This window comes from Barbus barbus, assembly GCF_936440315.1.
Source record: "Barbus barbus genome assembly, chromosome: 18".
Taxonomy (NCBI): Eukaryota; Metazoa; Chordata; class Actinopteri; order Cypriniformes; family Cyprinidae; genus Barbus; species Barbus barbus.
The window spans coordinates 28,567,092-28,590,261 of record NC_136746.1 but is presented as its reverse complement, the minus strand read 5'-3'; the positions used below and the strand labels follow the sequence as shown (position 1 = coordinate 28,590,261).

At 36.3% G+C, this 23,170-nt stretch overlaps 1 protein-coding gene across 1 annotated transcript in view; it reads right to left on the bottom strand.

Moving 5' to 3' along the window:
• LOC306883853 (signal-induced proliferation-associated 1-like protein 2) overlaps positions 1-22,733 on the bottom strand; it is a 138,557-nt gene extending 115,824 nt beyond the window's left edge. The window contains exon 1 of the mRNA XM_079439340.1: positions 22,568-22,733. The gene's annotated coding sequence lies outside the window, so the exon portion shown is untranslated. The remainder of the gene's footprint in view (positions 1-22,567) is intronic.
• Positions 22,734-23,170: the final 437 nt, after the last annotated feature.

Here is a 23,170-nt window from a genome sequence, read left to right as displayed (position 1 = left end):
AAGTCTGGAGATGTTGTTAACGCTTCGGACGGCGGCACGCTACCGCAGAGGATCTTCTCCTTCACAACTTCATTTCACAGCCAGAGAAAAAAGTTCCCCTGCAGATATAATAAAAGCCGCCACAGATAAATATGACATTTATGCTGAAGAAAGCTACAGACTCGAGATTTGTTGAGCCCAAGGGGGACTCATTTAGGAACCTTTCACATAAGACTGTAATTATTTTACTGAAGATGTTTTTTTTTGTTTTTTTTGCATAATAACAGTCCACAGCATGGGAACAGACTCTCCCTGAACACTCACATGCAGGGGTTAAGTTGGGATTTGTTAAGTGGGGAGGCTCTGCGGTTTCAGGCTTTTGAGGGGTGCACGTGTGTATGCAAAGCCTACAAAATCAATTAACAATTATATCAATTTTGACAAACTGTAAAATATACCAAGTAGAGAGAGCCCTCTGTTATGAACACTAAAATGCTGATCAAAATCTTTCTAGGTGCTGGCAGTGTGCAAAGCTACATCTGTCTGCGAGATTTTTTAAATTAATTGATTTTTAAAGACCTGCAAAAATTAGTTTTTATGACCGCTATGACAATGTTTTTAATACTTTTAACAATTTTGCTAAATTTTGCTAACGCAGTTAGCACAACATCTGTCTGTGTAGGCAATACAATTAACACATTTCTTGTTGCTTTGACACAAAATGCATACAGTTAACACAAATTTAAAATGCTTGAACTTTTATACTCAAGCTCAATCAAGACCAAAACAAAGTAATTTTACTGTCAAATTTTCGAATGCTTTCACACTGTACGTCAGAACAGATAACATCATGTTCTAAACCTAACTTGTAGGCTAAAGTCAAAGTGAACAGCTGTATGTATATTGGATGCTGCATACCAAGACATTACCAGGCATACCAAAAGATTCTTCCCGAGATGCCTTGCCAGAGAAGATATCAGGTGTGTTGTGGATGAGAACATGTGGCCAAACACAGAAGACCGGGCAGATTAGATTACATTTATTTATAATTCTTCTGTGGCTTTTTCTGTTTGTATATTTTATACTTTCACATAATAAATGACATCTATATTGCATATCTTTTGTCTTCATGCATTCTTGTTTTTCTAATGTCCTGTTAATAAAGCCTTTAATGCAGCAAGTCTGTTTTTCTCCAATAAAACGTTCATTCTAAAAAGCTACTCTTAGACAGTTCATTCAAATTTTGTATTGAATTTCTGCAGCAATAAGAAAATACATGCATTTACTAAACCCAAAAAGAAAAATAAACTGTAGTATAAAACACAATCTATGATCAATGCAATATACTGTCTATTGTATAAGGTCAGACCTGACACCTAAAATAATGTAGTTTCTGTAATTAAATTTGATGTTAGTGTTTTTTATGATATTGTGCTATAATTGACTTAATGTTCCTGTTGGAAGAGAACATGTGTTAGTGTTTTGGAATATGTGATTTTCCACTGTTTAGGTAGATATGGTGTAATGTGTTAGTGTATTATTGTAATTTGAAAATTAGTGTTAGAGTTTAGTTAGCAATGTGTGATTTTGAGCATGAAATTAACTGTTTTGTCAACTGTGTGTTGTACACATGTTGGTGCGTTAAGAGTTTAGGAAAATTGTTAGAAGTATTGAAAAAACTGTCATAGCGATCGTAAAAAACTGTAATACCATATGTGACCCTGGACCACAAAACCAGTCATAAGGGTCAATTGTTCGAAATTTAGATTTATACATAATCTGGAAGCTGAATAAATAAGCTTTTCATTGATGTATGGTTTGTTAGGATAGGACAATATTTGGCTGAGCTACAACTATTTGAAAATCTGGAATCTGAGGGTGCTAAAAAATCTAAATATTGAGAAAATCATCTTTAAAGTTGTTCAAATGAAGTTCTTAGCAATGCATATTACTAATCAAAAATGAAGGTTTGATATTTTTACAGTAGGAAATTTACTAAATATCTTCATGGAACATTATATTTACTTAATATCCTAATGATTTTTGGCATAAAAGTAAAATCGATAATTTTGACCCATACAGTGTATTTTTGGCTATTGCTACAAATATACCCCTGAGACTTAAGACTGGTTTTGTGCTCCAAGGTCACATATGAGCAGGGTAGGGCAATGTCTATGGTAACATATTAAACTGTAAAATGACTGTAAAAACACGATTTAATTACACTTGAGGATTTCACAAGAACTAAAAATATATTTAAAATGATAAACCTCACATTTCAGTCTTTTCTCTTTTCTTAAAAAATGGTTTAGAGTCAGAAGTATAATTTATTATATTAATTTAAAACAGGGTTATATGGGGGGAAACAGCAGACAGGCTTATTGAAAATCCAATTTGATTCTCTGCCAGTAGGAGGCAGTTTTGCAATGTCAAACATATAACAGTTTCCGCAGAAGAGCCTTTATCAGATCAATTTGAAAAGCAATCGAAACTTTTCTGAAGATACTCTGTTCCTTTCAGCGATAGGCTACATATAAAAACACCTGCGTCGCATCATTGCTTAAATTAGTAAGAATGAGTAAAGTGTTATAATATAATGTTGAAAATAAATGAAGAAAGTCCTCTAAAGAGTTACCAGGGTAAGCCTATGTGACGGCCCCGGCCAAATTTAACCCCTGCTCACATGGGTTTTCTTAAGCTGATTCTTACAGGCCTCAAATCACATGCTACATTGAGCCGGTTAAAACGAGCTGTTGGGTCTGTGATGGGCCTACAGCGGGAATCAGGCTAGTCGTAGTGCTGCACTTCAACTATATTACATACAAAAATGGATGAGCCAAAGCCACAAGACTGCAAGTCCATATGGAGCTCAATATTTAGGATACAACCAGAGTGGGATGAAAATCAAAAAGACAGCAGTGGACAACCAAGATAAACAGTTAAGGTAGTTTTGGAACATGGTTTTCTAGCTTGGCTTTAGCAGAGATGCATTAGGTGGGTTGTCTAATGGACTAGTTGACCAATCAATCAATAATTTACACTTACATTCACGCACAGTGTTGGGTAAAGCTACTTATAAAAGTAATGCATTACAATATTGTGTTACCCCCTAAAACAGTAACTAATTACTTTTTGTGGAAAATAATGCATTGTTACTTTTGTATTACTTTTTTTTTTTTTTTTTAGAGCTGTCAGTCAAAAAAGTAGCTGGCGCTACTTATTTGAAAAAGTAACTAATTTTCTTGTAAATTAAAAAGTAATGCGCTACTTTACTAGTTCCTTAAAAAAACTAATCTGATTACTTCACTTGCATTAAATATTATAAATGATTAAAACAAACTCACAATAAAACTATATTTTATGAAAGGAAACCATGTATGTGATGTGGCATTTGTTGCAATTACTGCACTGTAAATATGGTTACGGCCCAGACAAAGAGTGTCTGGGGCTTCAAAGATGTGGATGTTTATGACCCCGTTTCAGAAAAACCACCTCTTAAAAACATTTACAACCCATCCGAAGCCCACTGCGAAGTGCTGACATCATGTAGCAGAACTGCAATAATAAACTCGATATTTCAAAGCAACGAAGGTCATCTCTGTTGCATAACAATCCTTTTCAATTCATCCCGTTCTGGTACAATGTGAAGGAAATGATACATCTGCCTCATTCCTGCTCCATTTCACCTCACGGCACAGAAGGTGGCTTCTGTTTCAGTGCACATCCATACCGTGAGCTCGGAGCAAGTCTTCCAGAGAGGACTTTACTCAGAGGAGAGGGGGAGGGAAGGTAGGAGCAGATGATCTGCGATCTGGTCGACATTGCCAAGGAGCAACGGATTACAAGAAAAGAGGAGAGATGAGGAAGAATCAGGCCACTGTCAGTCCAGATCATTATCTGCAGACAAACGCATTTCTGAGGTGAATAAAATAAGGGCAATTCTTCAGATGCAAGAAAAGCTGATTAATTAAACTAGACTTTACTTTCCTGGCGTTAGAAGTCAACATACACTGGTGCTCGACCAACTTACTTGCGTAATGTAATGTATAACTAAAACAGGATACTCAATGTTTAGCAAGCCAATCCTTTGTGGCTTTTAATCAACGGCTATGTCAAAAATCATTTTATACCCTTTTATAGTGCATTATTGGAGAGTACATCCAACTGAAGTGGTGCCCAAAACCAAACCATTCAATCCCACAATGCATTGCAATAAGAAGCGTACAACCATTGTACAGTTAATGGCTTGAAAACACCAATAATGCATTGTGAGGGTTTGCATGAAATGAATTCCCGTATCCAAGTTGGCATCCAAAGAGCAATTACACAAATGTCATTTTATTCCTAAATTGTTTACTTATGGTTCACACTAGTTTCATTTAGTTACTACTGAAGCTTAGCAGGTAAGCACTGCATGTGACAGCAAATCAACCACAACGTTTTTAGTTTATTATTAGTAAAATCGGTAGCCTATCGGAATTCACTCAGTATTTATTTTATTTTTTTCAATTCTTCATGAGGACTATATGAAATGAAACAGTGTCCTTTTAATATTTCACAGACAAAATGCTGTACATTTCTTTATAAAATTGAAATATGTCAAATAACAAATTGAAATTGACATTTTAAATCAAACCCCAAATCAAATAAATAAATAACACAAATAAAAGAAATCTCTTTTAAACCACCACCATCTCCAATTGTATCGCAATTCATTTAACATCTCAATCGACTTGAATTGGCACATTTTTATCTTTTTTTAACCGGCTCGGGGTGCATCGTTACATCCCTATTTTATGCATCATATCACCTGCTACCTATGGGCTCCAATGTAAATTAATGGCTATTAGTGGCTCAAACATCCCACTTTCTATAAGTTGGGGTTGAATGTATTGTTTTAAGAGGAAAAATGTCAAACAAAATCACATGAAATGGTTTGGCAATCACATTTTTTTTTTAAACATTGTCACGTGGGTCAACATATTGAGCTGTGATATTCTCTCTGCAATCCTCTCAATAACAGTGGCCAAAAGACCAAAATAAATAAACAGAAGCCATTTGTAAATGTGCAACCTTGGCCTGAGTTGGACAACATGATCTACAGAAGCGTATTAAGCCCTGTTGAGTTCTCCTGAGAATCTGGAAGTGCTACAAGATAATGTTACCAAACAGTGTCAGGTAATCGAATGTAAAACGCATCAGTTGGTTTCCAATGCAGTTTGAGTGACAATAAAAATACCCGTGTCCTCGAAGCACTTGTTATGTGAGAACAATACAGTGACCAGCATGGCAGAACACAACAGGAAATAAAGGCCAATTTCCTTCACACGCTTGATAAAAGGCTCTTTCAGAGAGTGGCAGCTCTTTCCTGTCAAAATCACTTATATCCTGTAAACAAGAGTCCAGTGATGTCATGAAAAATTTGGCACATTGTTCAGTGAAAACACTGTTTTTAATAATTTAATATTTATACAAATTAAGTTGCTGAAATTGTCCGCACACTGGAAAAACTTAAATCAGACCAAAAATAGGTATATATTTTATTTTCCATATATAAAAGTGAAAAAGTGTCTTAAAAAGAGCCCAAGGAGAAGTTGTTTCAGCCCATGCGTTCTTCAGTGCTCACGAGGCATAAAGCAACAACAGTTTTATAGGCACAATTGCAAATTGTTAACAGCTGATCTTAATCAATGAGGGGTAATTATCAAAGCCAACAATTTCCCTTTACAAAAAACATACAAGATCCATCTCTTTGTTTAATCCAGTCGGAGTTAATGATGCATTTATACAAATTAAAATGTTTTAAAACAGATTTTCCAGACAAATTCTGATTGAATGAGCCACGTTGTGAGACAAAAACGTCCAGACCCATATGACTTCAAGAATGAATCATTCGTTTGAGTTGGATCTTCTTTGATCCAGTTCACAAAACTGGCCTGAATGATCGGTTCACAAACTGGCCTGATCTGGGGCTTCTGCATCTGTTTTTGAAGCTTGACAGCACCCGCTTCCACTCATCATAAATGTCATACATTATTCAAAACGATACGCCTCAAAGACAAAAAGGGGTTTTCAAGCAGCTTTAAATTAGGTTGTTTTTTTCTGTTCATTAAAATACTTTAATTTCATATTTTGTACTATCATACATGTTTGCATACGCTGAATGATCATGCAACATTATTTCACCCATATTTTGACATTTTATTGTTCACAAACGTTAAAGCAGACACTTGTAGTGCTTTCTACATATATAAAATCGCTACTAAATTTAATTTGATGCGCACACAAATGCATCGTCTTTGATCTATATACAAATTTCATAATTTAAAAAAGGTAATATGGGTTTAGATGAACATGGGGTGAATAAACAATGATCTAATCTAAAAAGAATTTAAATTGTATCCTAAGAAAACCACTTGTTTTTGTGGTAAAATCGCTGTAATAGCCCTTTGTTTTATTATCCCTAACTTTTACTACCCATGTGTCATGCACATATAAATAGGCCTAGGAACCTGTAAGATATTGTTTGACTAAAATATTATTTATTGTCAAGCTCAGGAGATTGTAGTTCATCTAATCCACATTAAAGGAGAGAATATTTAGTCTGTCATATCAAAGCACGGGGAACTGCAACATTCACATCATTTATGTCAAAACAAAGCCTTTGCGAAAATCTCTGCTAGTAAAAGAAACATGAATTGGATTTAGTCACTTCTAATCAACACGATGAAAACCAGTTGTTTCTAGAAATCAGGTCAGACCACATGACCGCTGGAATGAGACAATCGCTGGCTTTATCAAACCACTCATATTCATGAAACAGTCATCAGCTATTATACACGGCCGCAGGAAGTTTCTGGGGCAGGAGAAGCGATAATAAGATAAGCCTGGAAGAGGGCAGAACTAATATTGCAGGAGAAGCGCTTTAAAATGCTCTAAAATGTCATTGCATGATGCGCATTTTAGCAACCGAATTAGTTCAATCTCAGCTTTCACGCATCACTAAATGAGCTCTGACCTGTGGCAGAGACACAAACTGGCTGCTCCGCTGACAGGGAAGGTTAAATACTGAACTGCTTGATAAGTGGCTCTCCAATTAAGCTTAATTGGCCTTCATTAGTTAAACAGGAAAAGGGAAACAACGCTTTTGAGGACAAGCCCCGCTTAAAAAAAAACAAAACGAGTGGATGCAGGACTACATCGAGATGTGGACGGCCCTGAACTGAAACGTTCAGCTAAACACGTCGAGCTGCCTGACCATGTGACCAATAACGTAAAAAATAACTGATCAAAACTGATCAGATCAATGAGGCCTATGTCCAAAAGAAAAGAAAACAAAAACAAAAAATGTGCTAATTGAAAGAAAAATTGTTACCAAAATTGGTAAATCTGCATAATGACAGATCTACAAGAAAAAAAAAGGCTGTTTATTTTTGACTGGAAACATTTTTTTGCAGTGATGCCATAGAAGAACCATTGTTGGCTCTCCAAAGAACTTTTCAGTAAACTTTTCACTTTTCTTAGAGTGAAGAACATTTGAAAAATCTAAAAGAACTTTTTTCCTTAGAGCTTTTGTTGAAGGGAAAGAGTCTATGAATGTTAAAGGTTCTTCGTGGAACCACAGAAGTCAATAAAGAACCTTTATTTTTAAGAGTGCGTTGCTATTTTAAACACTAGCATGCAAAACTGTCACAGTCAGCATCATTGATATAAAAATGGTTTTAAATTTAGTATAAAGCTTCAAAACCTGTCTGATCAGAGAAGTCAAAGAAAACTGATATGAAAGGTCACTCCATTGTGCAAATGTATCAAATCAACCAGGTATTCCATGCACTGCACAGATTATGCACACTACATACTGAAAAAATAGTAGGAGTAGTATGCCTTTCCAAACATAGACAAACAAAAGTTTTAGTTTAGCTTTTTTATAGTACTAAAATATGAGCTAAACACACACTGAACAACCGACTCAATGGTCCATGACATCCCTATATAACCATGTGCAAGTAGAAAAAAAAGCCTAACCAAAGCTTTACTATTCCAGGTAAAAATGTTCAACATCAAATTATGTTTCTTTACCCAGGAATGTCTATTCCCATGATTCTGTGCTTGTCCTTTTGTGAAGCATGTAAAAGTAATTAAGCCATTCTTAGAATAAATTGCTTAGTCCTTAAAATAGTCACAGAACGTCATGTCAGCATTTTCATTTTACAGGTCTATTGTTCCTGTATAAACATGTACTGAGCTTTTGTTTCACTTGGAAAAAAAGTCTTACAGGAATACCACGGTACAGTGATTGTATCAGATGTCCAAAAACTATAGTATGACCATGGTTTATAGACAAAACATAATATCATAGCAGTATTATCATATATGTGCAATAACAGGGCCATTAAATCAGGAGTGGTAAAAGTGTATATAACAATAAGAATTTATATAGTAAGTTTCATTAATACCAAACGATCATTTTTGACTAATATGTTGATCCAATCAAATTCAAAATCTTGTTTGCAAACTGAATTAGTTTAAATTATGTTTTGTTGAACATTCTAAATAAAATGTATCTTTAATGATTCATTATACTGACAGCATTTTTCAAACCTCAGACAATTATTGCATTAAACTTGATGTAATATTGTTATCCCACATGTACTGCATGAAGGAAGAATCTGATTTCTAATATTGTTTGCCAGAAGAAGGTCAGATGAAGGCGGTTAGAACATGAATCCATCCAGCATCAACTCCCATGCGGCTCATACTAACACAAAACATATTATCGTGACCACATTACCGCACATCTGTGAAGGTTACGCTCCATTTGACACAATAATCGAAACTCCTCACCCATAAAAACAGCATTTTAAGAGTTCATAATAAGAAAGCTCAGTCTAATAAATACAAATCCACTCCAACCACCACAGCGGCTGATGAGTTTTCATTATTACACACAGAATGATGTCTGCTTGTTTCTGAGGTCTTGATGCATATCAGGACTCTTGGGATGCGACAGGCAAAAAGACTTTTTCACTGATCAAACTTTAGGTTTCAAGCTTATATTATTCTATAAAATACTGTCTGTAGGAGTGATACAATAAAATACTGAAAAATATGTTCATAAAAGATGTGTCCGTTTCCCGCCAAGGTCATCGGTTCAATTCCTGGGGATAAAAAAAATATATAAAAACTGATGGAAAAAAAGTTCAAAGATTACAAGACACTTTGAAAAAAAATGACATTAAATTCAAATTAAAAATGGAATTATTAAATAACAAAATGTAAAACAAACAATTATTAAAAAGATTTAACAACAAAATTAATAAATGTGACCATGGACCACAAAACCAGTCTCAATTTTTCGAAATTGAGATTTATACATCATCTGAAAGCTGAATAAATAATCTTTTGTTATGACAGGACAATATTTGGCTGAGATATACAACTATTTGAAAATCTGGAATCTGAGGGTGCAAAAAAATCTAAATATTGAGAAAATCATCTTTAAAGTTGTTCAAATGAAGTTCTTAGCAATGCATATTACTAATCAAAAATGAAGTTTTGATATATTTACAGTAGGAAATTTACTAAATATCTTCATGGAACATGATCTTTACTTAATATCCTAATGATTTTTGGCATTAGTAATTTTGATCCATACAATTTATTTTTGGCTATTGCTACAAATATACCCCAGCGACTTAAGACTGGATTTGTGGTCCAAGGTCACAAATATTTACATAAAAATGCCTAAATGCTTTGTGATTTTTTTTTAGACATTATGAGTGTCCATAACCTCCTCTGAAAACACAAATATTTCCTCAGATGAAGTCTATTTACAAGGAAATAAATGAAACAGAAATTGACTGCATAAAGTGATGTAATTTGGCCAATTTTAAAGACCAAGAAGAAAAACTTCACAAAACAAAATTAATAAACAAGATTCTAGAATCCAGAAAATCACAGGCTTTGGAAGTAACTTACTAGGCATCCAGAACACCCGATAAACATGCAGAAAACCACTTAGGATACCTTGAAACCTCTTACATGATGTTTAGTTACAAGAAAAAATTAAACATACAATTTGACTGCTTAAAAGTTCTTTAAAATTTGATTGAGGCCATTTGAAAGACCATGAAGGGAAAGCTAACAAGGCCAACCTTAAATTCACAAACAACAAGTGAACAAAAATGAATGGCTGAGTTGCTTAAGGCCATACGAGCAGAAGCATATTACCCATGAAACCCTGCTCTCTTTCGTACCAACCTGCGTATGTTTCTGTTCGGTGGCCTTACCAACTGTGCAAACTGCACTATCTCACACAGCAACTGTGAAAATAGAAACAGGAAAAAGGCTGAGTCGAGAGAAAGTGAATAGAACAGAGTCCACAAGCGGCCGCATGCCTCTCCTCTCTCCCTCAGACGCTCAGCCGGCACAATAGGCCTGAGGTATGTGCTCGAAATCCCTCTCATCTCAGATCCCAGGTCTGGAGCGTCGGGGTCAGTGTCCCAATTGTCTGGAGCCACTGGAGAAAAGCGAGCGGGTTTGTCCAGCGGCAGCGTGGTTAATGACTGATTCACTTTCACTGTCTCTACAGTGAGTCAACAGACATTCACCAACCAGGTTCCATTTATCACAGCAAGTCTTCCAGGTCCTGAAGCAGCAAAACAGCCCCAGACCATCACACTACCACCACCATATTTTACTGTTGGTATGATGTTCTTTTCTGAAATGCTGTGTTACTTTTACGCCAGATGTAATGGGACACACACCTTCCAAAAAGTTCAACTTTTGTCTCGTCAGTCCACAGGGTATTTCCCCAAAAGTCTTGGGGATCATCAAGATGTTTTCTGGCAAAACTGAGACGAGCCTTTATGTTCTTTTTGCTCAGCAGGAACTCTGCCATGCAGGCCATTTTTGCCCAGTCTCTTTCTTATGGTGGAGTCATGAACACTGACCTTAACTGAGGCAAGTGAGGCCTGCAGTTCTTTAGATGTTGTTGTGGGGTCTTTTGTGACCTCTTGGATGAGTCGTCGCTGCGTGGATGCCATTTGTGGATAATGGCTCTCACTGTGGTTTACTGGAGTCCCAAAGCTTTAGAAATGGCTTTATAACCTCTTCCAGACTGATAGATCTCAATTACTTTTTCTCATTTGTTCCTGAATTTCTTTGGATCTCAACATGATGTGTAGCTTTTGAGGATCTTTTGGTCTACTTCACGTTGTCAGGCAGATCCTATGTAAGTGATTTCTTGATTGTAAACAGGTGTGGCAGTAATCAGGCCTGGATGTGGCTAGAGAAACTGAACTCAGGTGTGATAAACCACAGTTATGTTTTAACAGGAGGGGGGGGGGGCAAACACTTTCACACAGGGCCATGTGGGTTTGAATTAAAAACTGCATGTTGTGTTTACTTGTGTTATCGTTGATTGAATATTTAAATTAGTTTTTTTGATCTGAAACATTAAAGTGTGAGAAACACGCAAAAAAATCAGGAAGGGGGTCAACACTTTTTCACACCACTGTATTACTATCGCACAAACTTAAGTTTAATGCTTAAAACCTTAACCCTAAGTATGTAACTGCTTGAACAATTTTCACCTGGCAGACACAAGTGAGAAAATACCGCAGACTTACAATGAAGAAAAAGCCAGAGACACATATAGAGACTAAAATAAATCACATTAATATTAAATTAATAGTTTAATTAATTAAAATTATTTATTGAACACTAGTGTATTTTCATGTTGCTATTGCTGCCATTTTATAAATGCAGTTAGAGATGAGAGCTACTGCAATTACTTTGATTTTGTCCATGGTTTACTGTGGTAAATTCATGTAAAATACGCCTACAGCACTGATGTGGCTTGATTGAGATGTAAAACTCATTTTGCAAATTTTACACGAACACAAAATGACACAAACTACAATACAAAAATAGTTTTGTTGATCCTTTTGAATTTTTAATCCAGGCTTTCAGGCACTCTAAAGGACATTAAACTTCAATGAAAATTCAATTCCACAGGGAAAAATTCATAGGGATTTTTCATGAATCCTATAAAGCAACCTGGTATAAAACAGTTTTGTGTGATGTGATGATTTTGACTCAGACTGTTTATGAACAAGAACCGTTATCCGCACAAGGGTCAAACGCTGCAGACTCATCTAAGCGATGAAATCCATTTTCCCCTCCACAAGCAGCACTCTGTGATAAATTGTTCAGGATTAAATGCATGTAAGCCGTATGTCGGTTTTAGCCTACATTTCACTGAACTGCGTGTGCAGCTCATACATCAGATGATAAGTGGGTCATAACATCTCACAGTGCTATTTGTCACCATACATCATGACCCCTGGCCAGACGACCCGACCCGGCAGTCCTGACCCACATGGTGCCATCTGCATGCTAATGATAATTCTGCATCACCGCTTCTCCATTCAGACCTCAATTTTTGCTGTGGTCTCAGTGTTCTCCGCAGAATGCTAAGAACGCCGTAGGGTTGTCGCGATACCATAAAAATGTCTTCCAATACCATATCATCTGAAGTATCACGATACCAAATAGTATTGCGATACCATGCAGTATTGTGTGAATTATTCATTCAAATTTACAGAATGAACCAAGTTTTCCTTAATACATACGTAAATGAAAAGATACCATATTTTCCTCTGGATCCTTTATTAATGAGAATTAATAACTGGCTACTGTTACCAGTCAAAGGGAATCAGTGTAAACCAAATCCATCTTGGTAGAGATGCACGGATCAACCGGCCAGGGACCAGAATTAGCCCGGACCGGTGACCGCCGGTCAGTCTGCCGATTCTGAGCCGGTCTGTTTTGACATCATACTTATTGCGATTGATAATGTATTTATTTTGTGCCAGATGAGGCTTGCGCAGCCTGAGTGAGTGTGAGAGAGAGACTCGTGCCGAAATAAAAACAAAAGAGCGCAACATCACACACAGAAACTTATAGATGCATACTGCGGTAGTAAAAAAATAAATTTATAATGTATGATTTAGGTATGCAACATTGCACGACCAAAATGTTTCAACACGATTGCAATGTGATTTTATACAATAGTAGTTCAATAAACAATAAATTAAAATTAAGTGACTGAGATTTTAGACACAATATTGACGTTTTTGCTCAATTTTGCTGATGAAAACAGTTCCAATCAAAGCCACAGCAGAACTGTTTTGTCTCTCCGAGCAATACAGCGGTGTTTCGTTACTGAATGAATCCACGTTTTTGAACAAATCAAGTGAGTCAATGATTCAGCAACCTGTTCATAAAGACAGAAGTCACTTGCCTCGTTTCTGAATGAATCAGCCGTTTGAACGAATCTGTTGAATGAAGGACTAAATTATCTAATTCAGAAAATATTTTCAATCCATTTCTCCTGATAAACTGCAGCGTGAATAACAATATTTCATTGCAAAATGAACTGAAGCATCAGGCAAACAACAGCACATCAGGTGTGAATTCTACACAGTACACTACACATTTACTACAGTGCACAGCAGAAAGGCTGCAGCACTCAAAAAGACTCTCTTTAGTAATGTTTTTGCATACATGCGTTCAAATGAATTATTTAAATAGTGTACCTGCTGCACATACAACATTACTTATGGTACTACCGCACTGACGATAATACCATTTTTAAAAAATACAGTGGCATCGCAAGTATTTTGAAGTATTTATATCGGCCTGGTTGAGCTGCACTAGACAAGACGAAGAAGAAAAGCTGCTCTAGTAGCATATTTCAGGAGGGGTTTCATTGAAAAAGGAACTAAACAGAGCATTCGAGACAGACTGGGAAGAGAGGTGCTGCAATAATGCAAAATATGTAAAAATGAATAAATAAATAATGCATTTTTGGAACAATTAAGCATGAAAACCTATTCTAGTACACCCCAGAAACCCCAAATAAAGGCTTCATAAAAGGGCATAATAGGACCCCTTTAATACTATACAAAAGATCTGAATTATTTTCTCTTTGTTTTCCAACTTGATGCATATGAAACAAAATAGATTATTCATAACACATAACTGTGTTTGGATCAGCATTGTTATTGTCAACAATTTTTTTTTTTTACTGAAAATAATGAACAAAATATAAATATTAGATGAAAAAAATCCAAATTTTTTCAAAAAAAAAATATATATATTTTGTATATATATATATATATATATATATATATATATATATATACATATACACACACTCACCTGAAGGATTATTAGGAACACCATACTAATACTGTGTTTGAACCCCTTTCGCCTTCAGAACTGCCTTAATTCTACGTGGCATTGATTCAACAAGGTGCTGAAAGCATTCTTTAGAAATGTTGGCCCATATTGATAGGATAGCATCTTGCAGTTGATGGAGATTTGTGGGATGCACATCCAGGGCACGAAGCTCCCGTTCCACCACATCCCAAAGATGCTCTATTGGGTTGAGATCTGGTGACTGTGGGGGCCATTTTAGTACAGTGAACTCATTGTCATGTTCAAGAAACCAATTTGAAATGATTCGAGCTTTGTGACATGGTGCATTATCCTGCTGGAAGTAGCCATCAGAGGATGGGTACATGGTGGTCATAAAGGGATGGACATGGTCAGAAACAAAGCTCAGGTAGGCCGTGGCATTTAAACGATGCCCAATTGGCACTAAGGGGCCTAAAGTGTGCCAAGAAAACATCCCCCACACCATTACACCACCACCACCAGCCTGCACAGTGGTAACAAGGCATGATGGATCCATGTTCTCATTCTGTTTACGCCAAATTCTGACTCTACCATCTGAATATCTCAACAGAAATTGAGAGTCATCAGACCAGGCAACATTTTTCCAGTCTTCAACCGTCCAATTTTGGTGAGCTCGTGCAAATTGTAGCCTCTTTTTCCTATTTGTAGTGGAGATGAGTGGTACCCGGTGGGGTCTTCTGCTGTTGTAGCCCATCCGCCTCAAGGTTGTGCGTGTTGTGGCTTCACAAATGCTTTGCTGCATACCTTGGTTGTAACGAGTGGTTATTTCAGTCAAAGTTGCTTTTCGATCAGCTTGAATCAGTCGGCCCATTCTCCTTTGACCTCTAGCATCAACAAGGCATTTTCGCCCACAGGACTGCCGCATACTGGATGTTTTTCCCTTTTCACACCATTCTTTGTAAACCCTAGAAATGGTTGTGCGTGAAAATCCCAGTAACTGAGCAGATTGTGAAATACTCAGACTGGCCCGTCTGGCACCAACAACGATGCCACGCTCAAAATTGCTTAAATCACCTTTCTTTCCCATTCTGACATTCAGTTTGGAGTTCAGGAGATTGTCTTGACCAGGACTACACCCCTAAATGCATTGAAGCAACTGCCATGTGATTGGTTGATTAGATAATTGCATTAATGAGAAATTGAACAGGTGTTCCTAATAATCCTTTAGGTGAGTGTATATAGATAGTGAATCTAATCACCAACAACACCCTTACACATTGAAAAAAGCAAAAACACCATTACATTAATAGACAAAATAACACTCTGCCGTAAGTCATGTAAACACCTTAATTCATATACTTTTATCAGGGAATGTTCGTAAACGTAATGTTTTTACCTTTAGCCCAATTTTTCTTTGCATGTAAATATGATTACCAGCACTCTTGCGGTTAATTCAGTATGCATGTCTGTTTATGTTTTGACATGAACACCAGAGAAAAAACAGATGATCTCATTTATAAGTCTGGCATCAGTGCACAAGCAGCTTCCCATTGAAAACAGTACACGCAAAGAGCAAAACTAATATGAAATATTTAGTACCAACCCTACATTCTCTAAAAGTCAGTCAGATGCACATCAGTTGAATTCTACATCCTATCCATGTTGTGCTCAAAACCCATAAACAGCATGTTCTTCTTAATCTTCTTGACTAGAGAACAATCCAAAGAATTGCATCCATTAACACAAAGCACACTGTGGAGGAAATGTGTTAATAATGGGCCTCCACAGTCAGAAAGCATCCATCCATTCATCAACCAACGCCAGATCACATGTGGCATATGGCCGGCGATCGGATTACAGCAGTTAAATAGACCACAAATGAGCATCCCTGACACATGCGGGCACATAAACACACATGCTGGAAAAAATAAAGAAAAGAATAAAAATCAAACAGGCTGTATGACACAGATCCAGTTGAGCCTACAAAGAAGTGTTTGAAAAAGCAGTACAGTACATGACAAATGAGCTGTTTCTTCCACTTCAGTCCCTCATGCATGAACACCGCAAGACGCCACTCGTGTGGCTGAGAAACGCCAACATCTCTGACAACAAAATGGATTTGTCATGTGATTTGTTCAATGTTCAAATACTTCCTTGGATAATGAAACACTGTGACGCTTTCATAACATCACTCCGTTTGTCTGAGTGGCCTGACATGTCAATTTATGACACCACTGAAACGAGTTCAGTATGTTAAACAATGAAAGGGGGGAAAACATTATTTGAGCAATTTAACTGGGTGCTTATAATGCAAAAATGACCCACTTCAGCTTCATTTACTGCCAAACTCTCATATAAATGTTTCAGTAAAGCCATGATGGCAGAACAGAATGGGATGAGTGACAGAATGAGGAGATAACCAACTTATATTTCATCTGCAAAACATAACATGCTTACATTGGGCCTGTAACGTGATTATATGTGGCTGAAAAAAACACACACATACACACACACACACACTCGCATGCAGATCCACCAATGTTCTGCTGTAGATTTCATTTTAAAGACATGTTTCAAGTAAGTTAGAAGCCTCTTATATTTAAAAAATCTGCATTTATTATTTATTTGATCAAAAATACAGCAAAAACAGTAAAATTGTCAAAAATGTTTGTAAAAGTTTTTTTACAATTTAAAATAACTTCTTTCTTTTGTAATATATTGTAAAATGTCATTTATTTTGGTGATGCAAAGCTGAATTTTCAGCAGCAGTCTTCAGTGTCACATGATCCTTCAGAAATCATTCTAATATGCGGATTTGCTGCTCAAGAAACATTTATTATCAATGTTATAAACAGCTCATTTGTTTGTAGAAACCGTAATACATTTTATTTTTCAGAATTCTTTGATGAACAGAAAGTTCAAATGAACAGCATTTAATTGAAGTTTAAAATCATTTATAAATGTCTGTCCCGTTGTCCATTTGATTAATGTAATGCATCCTGGATGAATAAAAGCATTAATTTCTTAATCTTAATCATTTGTAACCACACTCAGAGATGCATTGTGGGACTGAATCCATACACAACATCAGACAAAAGGGTAAAGCAACGTCATCGACAATGACAATGACAAAATTAGCAGGAGCAGATATTCCCTGGGCCAGTAAATCATCTCCATCTGATACCTGCACGCATGCAACAAGAACATCTATAAGAAACTCAATCAGGGCGTCTCCTTCACCCAGCTGCAAGATGAGATGGTGTCGGGGTGGACGCGTGCACACTGACGAGTGAATGATGGATATATACCTGCTCAGATTTCATATGTGTATTCATGTCTTTATAGCTAAGAACAATGTCAAGTGTTCGAGCCAAAGATCAGGATACAGCCAGAGGTTAAAGAGGGTGTTACACAACCTGCCTTACAAATAAAATTAATGTCTCCACAGCGTCCTATCATTCAAATCATGAGCCAAACACATCTAAATGAGATAAAGACGAACAACAAGAGTAACTTGTAAACACAATAGTGGCATTCAAACTGTTTAACCTTATTCAATTTCCAATGTGAATGCAGCAGTGGACTAGTAACCCATAGGACTTCTAAAATAAATTTGATATTGGAAAACAAGATATATTTCTAGCTTCAACATTATTTGTTCTTCAAACATTCATCTTTAGTTTATACACAATAAGTGTCATCTGCATGCAAAGTGACCTGCATTTGGTTTTGGACCACTTAAAATGGGTAAAATTAATCAATTTGCACATGGAGCCACATTGATATCCCCATATCTCTGGAACTTAAACATTTAGGGTCTTAAAAGTTAATATACCACAAGAAAAATTTGTTAAGAACCAGAATCTAAAAGGATATTAAGTAGGGGTGGCACGGTACATGTATTCGTACCCAGATAAATTTCGATAAATTTTATAGATTTGTACAGATTTTATATATATAACATGTAATATTTCATATTTTCACATCTAGATGGAATTTTTTTTTTGTAATTTGCACTACTGTCTGTTAAAAATAAATTAAAATAAACTGAGCATAGTAGATTTCTTTTTTATTCCTGTTGTACTGAAATCGTATCGAACCGTGACGCCCGAACTGAGGTACGTACCAAACCGTGACATCTGTGTTCTGTGCCACCCCTAATATGAAGATATCTTTAACTACTTGAGTTGCAGACATTGCAAATTTTTGGGCTTGCAAACTTCGGAAAAAGAATATTTATGGCACTCGGACAAGTATGTTCTATGCGATTGTTTAGATAGAGTGAAACAAAATACACTTCAAGTTTCAACATGGTTTGTTTTTCGGATATTTCTCTTTAAAACAAAAAGTATCAGCTGTACATTATGCAAAGAGACACGCATTTGTTTTTTGACAACTGAAAATGTGTACAATTTACTCATGAGGCCACATTGAGATCCCCACATCTCCAGAACTGGGCCATATATGGACTTAAAAATAAATATAGTTTGTTAAGAACCAGAATCTTAAAGGATATTAAGATATCTTTAATACTTCTTGAGTTACAACCGTGCAAACCTTTGGGAGAAAATTCAGAAAGTGCTTTTTCCTGTGTTTGAACTGTAATATACAACAACAAAGATTGCCAAGTCAACAGATTTCACTAAAAGACCAACCAATCTCTGTGTAAATATAATATAATGATGCTGCCATCTTTCTAAAGCCATTTTACCCTCTTGTATTTTAGCTCTAAATCTCAGGTGAAACTCTTCATTTTGACCCTCTACAAAATAGTGAATTACATAGTTAACACGCATCCACGAGATTAATGTTTTGGTTCTCTTCACTACTTTTTTTAGTCTTTCTTGTTAACAAAAGCAAACATTTTAGTCTGGGAAGTTGAGTCTGGGAAGATGAGTTTCTAAAATTTGGTTGATTTAACACAGAATGACCCAACATCATGTTTGAGAGCTGATAAAACACTCGCATTTTTTAAAAGATTACATTTTCCACATTTCAAAACCAATAAAAATCATTCATTGTTGTGTTACTCGCATCTCCGCCAAATGACAACAGTTACACAAATGCGGTTCGAATAAACAAACAGGCCTGTTGTGGCATCAACCAGCTGGCAGAGATCTGCTCTGATGATGCCAGTCACAAGTGTTGGTCATTAACAAGTACAAGAGAGAATGAACCAGACGGGTGACTGATTACAAACCAAGCACAAATTTGCATGGCTAAAGATCCATGATATGCAATAAAACATAAAAATCTCCAATGCACACAAACCAAACATGTCTGTGATATTTTGGTCTGTAGATATGATTGGAGTTTGTGGATTGCCTATTTTATAATTTTGAGGAATCATTCATGTTTGGTGCATAAACATACTTGATGCAGTTTCATACTGAGTATCAATGGTTTGTATAAATCACTATAAGCATTAATAATAGTGACCATTGCCTTGGGAAAGGCCATTTTTGATGGACTCCATTAGATGTTGAATGAGTTGCCAGTAAACATGAAGAGCAGATGGCCTCTACTAATCAATTTCATTTGGAGTCCATCTCATCTCTTCTGGTTAGACATGAAATATCCTTGTAATATCACACAATGAGGGCGATAACAGCGATAAACAATTGTCTTGGCATCCTTTGGTCCTGACTGCCACGTCTCAAGATATTCTATTCCTATCCAACGGATTAGATGCACAGCTAAGATTCATATGTTTGTTGTCTCAGAACCCGATCCTATTCAATCAGACTGGTGCTACAGTAGATCAAAACACGTTTCCATATCTGACACACTAAAACAATGCAAATAACCCATAAAACGCTTACTAACTTGGTGCACATTAAACAAAGAGTTCCTGCTCGATGTGAGAGTAGCGAGCAGCTGTCCACCTGTCCTGACAGATGTTATTTTCAAGAGAGGACTCCAAAACGTGCTTTAATTTCCTGTCATTATGTTATGAATGCATTCAGCAGTGCAACGCAAGATAAACATCCGTCTGCAGTCACTGTGCCATCTAAACCCAGCGATGGGAAGACAAACTTCTCGTTTCTCTCAGAGGAATGCAAGGAAACAACGAGGAAACTTAAAACATACCAATAACAATGAAAATGCCCAACTTACTTAAGACAAGGCACCTTTATATATAGCATTTTACACAATACAGATTGTTTCAAAACTGCTTTACAGTAATAAACAGTAACATATTGTTAATGTTGAAAAATTGCATCAATCATGTTGCATCAATTTTAAAGCGCTTTCAATTTCAGCAACAAAGCAGCTCTACAGAAGACAACAGTGTCATTATTTAGATTCAGAATTGTGATTCATTGTTGATTCAATTCAGTTCAATGAGTGTCAACGTTGTCAATTGCTGCCTACAACAAGAGTCTATTTAGAGACTTTTTAAAATGCACACTGTCTAATACCATAGTCTTTAAGCTTGTCAATATTCTTGAGAAACGAAACTATAGATCTGACTTCACAATGTGGCAGTGACATCTTTATAGTTTGTTTAACTTCTACCAAATGACAAATCAATTAGCACTGTAGAGTTTGATTGGATGAACGGCCTTTGATGTCAACAACAACAGATCTGGGATTCAATAAATCTATTTATGCATGCATGACTAGACGGTCGGTTAGCTGCTGTGTGTTATTTGCATTTAATATCGGCATTAAATCAAAATGCATCCTATCTTTTTTCTAAATGCATATTGATCTTATTGAGAACATATCGTCTGTGCACATATTTCACTTTTTTTAAATGCAATGCTCATTTCTTAAAATCCAATCAACAACCGATAGATTGAACCCAGCCCAACATTTTTTGTTTTTCAGAAATCCATTTCATTTGAGTGTACATCACAACACAGAACAAAATATCTGTCGCTACTTCCGTTTCATCACAACTATAACAATGCATTTTTCCCACCATCTGCAACCAAATCACTTTTTGGGGAAATAAACATATGGATAGTCCACAATATTGTTGTCTCTATATATAATATAATAGCACACTTCACCTTGAAGAACAATGCACTTCTGAGTCTACAAAGTATAAAGGCTTTCCAGGTGGTTTCATCCTCAGAGACGGGGGTGCAATTTTGTTAACCAGCACGAAAGAACCGAACATCAGAAGGATTTTCTCCTGCCGGGTCCCTCATGTATTACTGATACGGCAATAAAAAAATGGCTTTATTAACCTTGACACAAGGACTTGGCTGTATAACTTGTCTAATCAAACGTGCAATTATAATCTGATACACGCTGACCTTCAGAAGACAGAGAAAACACTCATACTGAAGTCCTTTGAGTGACACAGCATAAAGATGCTTGCATATCTACACTGTTAACACAGACACTAAAGCACTTATGATTTCTTTGTTTAGAGCAGAATAAAGAGTGATCACTCATTAACTATAAAGCAGCACAGGCAGTTCATTCCCTTACAAAAAAGTAATTTTGTTACTGAATGATTGCCACATTCATATGCCATGGTATTTACAAGGTATATTAAATAATACCATGAAATAATCATGGTACACATCCAAAAATAAACATGCTAGTGTTGTCTGTGGTTTCCACAAAAGAAAAGAACAGAACATGTGATAAACCAAAGCCAAGAGTACAGATTATACTTAAAAATATACTTAAATATTGTTGTAAATACAGCATCACCACATATAAAGAAATAAACAATCTGATATTTATCACTCAAGCATCGGTAAACATAGTAAATAAACATTCACATTTCAATATAAACTGCATGATATTGTGGTATCAACTCTTAATTCTGCTTGGCAAAGACTGGTATGGATAATCACTATAATAGAGCATTTGACAATAGCACTGATCCAAAAGAGCATTCAAGAGCCCTCTAGTGGATATCTGACAGCCTGTGTTCAAAATCAACTTTATCTTGACTGCCACAGTCCCTGGGCTACATTTGAACCTGATAACTCCAGAGATACAGGAAAATCACATCATAAATACAATAAAGATACAAAATGCATGTGTCATGAGTCTGTGTGATATGTTCATCTGAGGTCTCAGTATTGTTTCAAGGACACACGTACACAACAATAACAGTGAGAACTCAGGTAATGATTTTTCACACACCTCCAAAACAAAAGGACTTCCTCAATAATTAGTAAGCTGTCAAACAGACATCATATTTGGGCATCATTTGCGTTGACAACAAGGAACGCGCCCAAACCTGCCGCACGCTCATTAGGTCACAACCCAAGGGTTTACATTACTAAACCTGACGCGTCTTTACTAAACTAAAAGAAACTCACTGCAGCTATTGTTACAAAAATCGCAACACTGTAACAACCATAGACTGTCTGCCTGATAGTGGGCTACTTTTCACAAAAGTCAACCTTACCTTCAGCATTCAGAGTACAAGAAACTCCCATAATGTGCAGAGGAACATCAGTCTCATTCCTTTAAAATACAGAGCCGGTGAATGACCATATTCCACAGAAACACTGATGTTCTCAGAGCAGCTGGTATCTTCACCCTCCACTCACTCAAGCCAAATACTGGCGTTTGTTCGGATCACATGAAGCCGGTCTGTGGCTCCGCCCACCGCGGCAGATGATTGGTTGAGCTGTTGCCAAACTCCGCCCACGCACTTGTTCACAGGGAGGCCAGGAATATATATAAACAGCAGTAAATAGACAAAGGTATTTCTGAAAACTTCATAGTTTTCACATCAGGTCATTTAGGTTGAGATTGTTTGGTCTTTGGGTATTTAAGGTTGAAATATTCTTGGATATCATTGAAAAGCAACTATGATCTGAATCTGGAGTAATAGTGGCCCCAACTGGAAGACAGAGGAAACCCTTTTTTACAGAAGGACATCAAAGAATGACTTTTTTTGTCTTAAATACAAATTAGGATTTTTAAATGAACCAAATGGAGTGTGCTTGAATTACATATTTAAAACTACTTAGTGAAGTTAACTTATTGACAGTTTTTTTTTTTT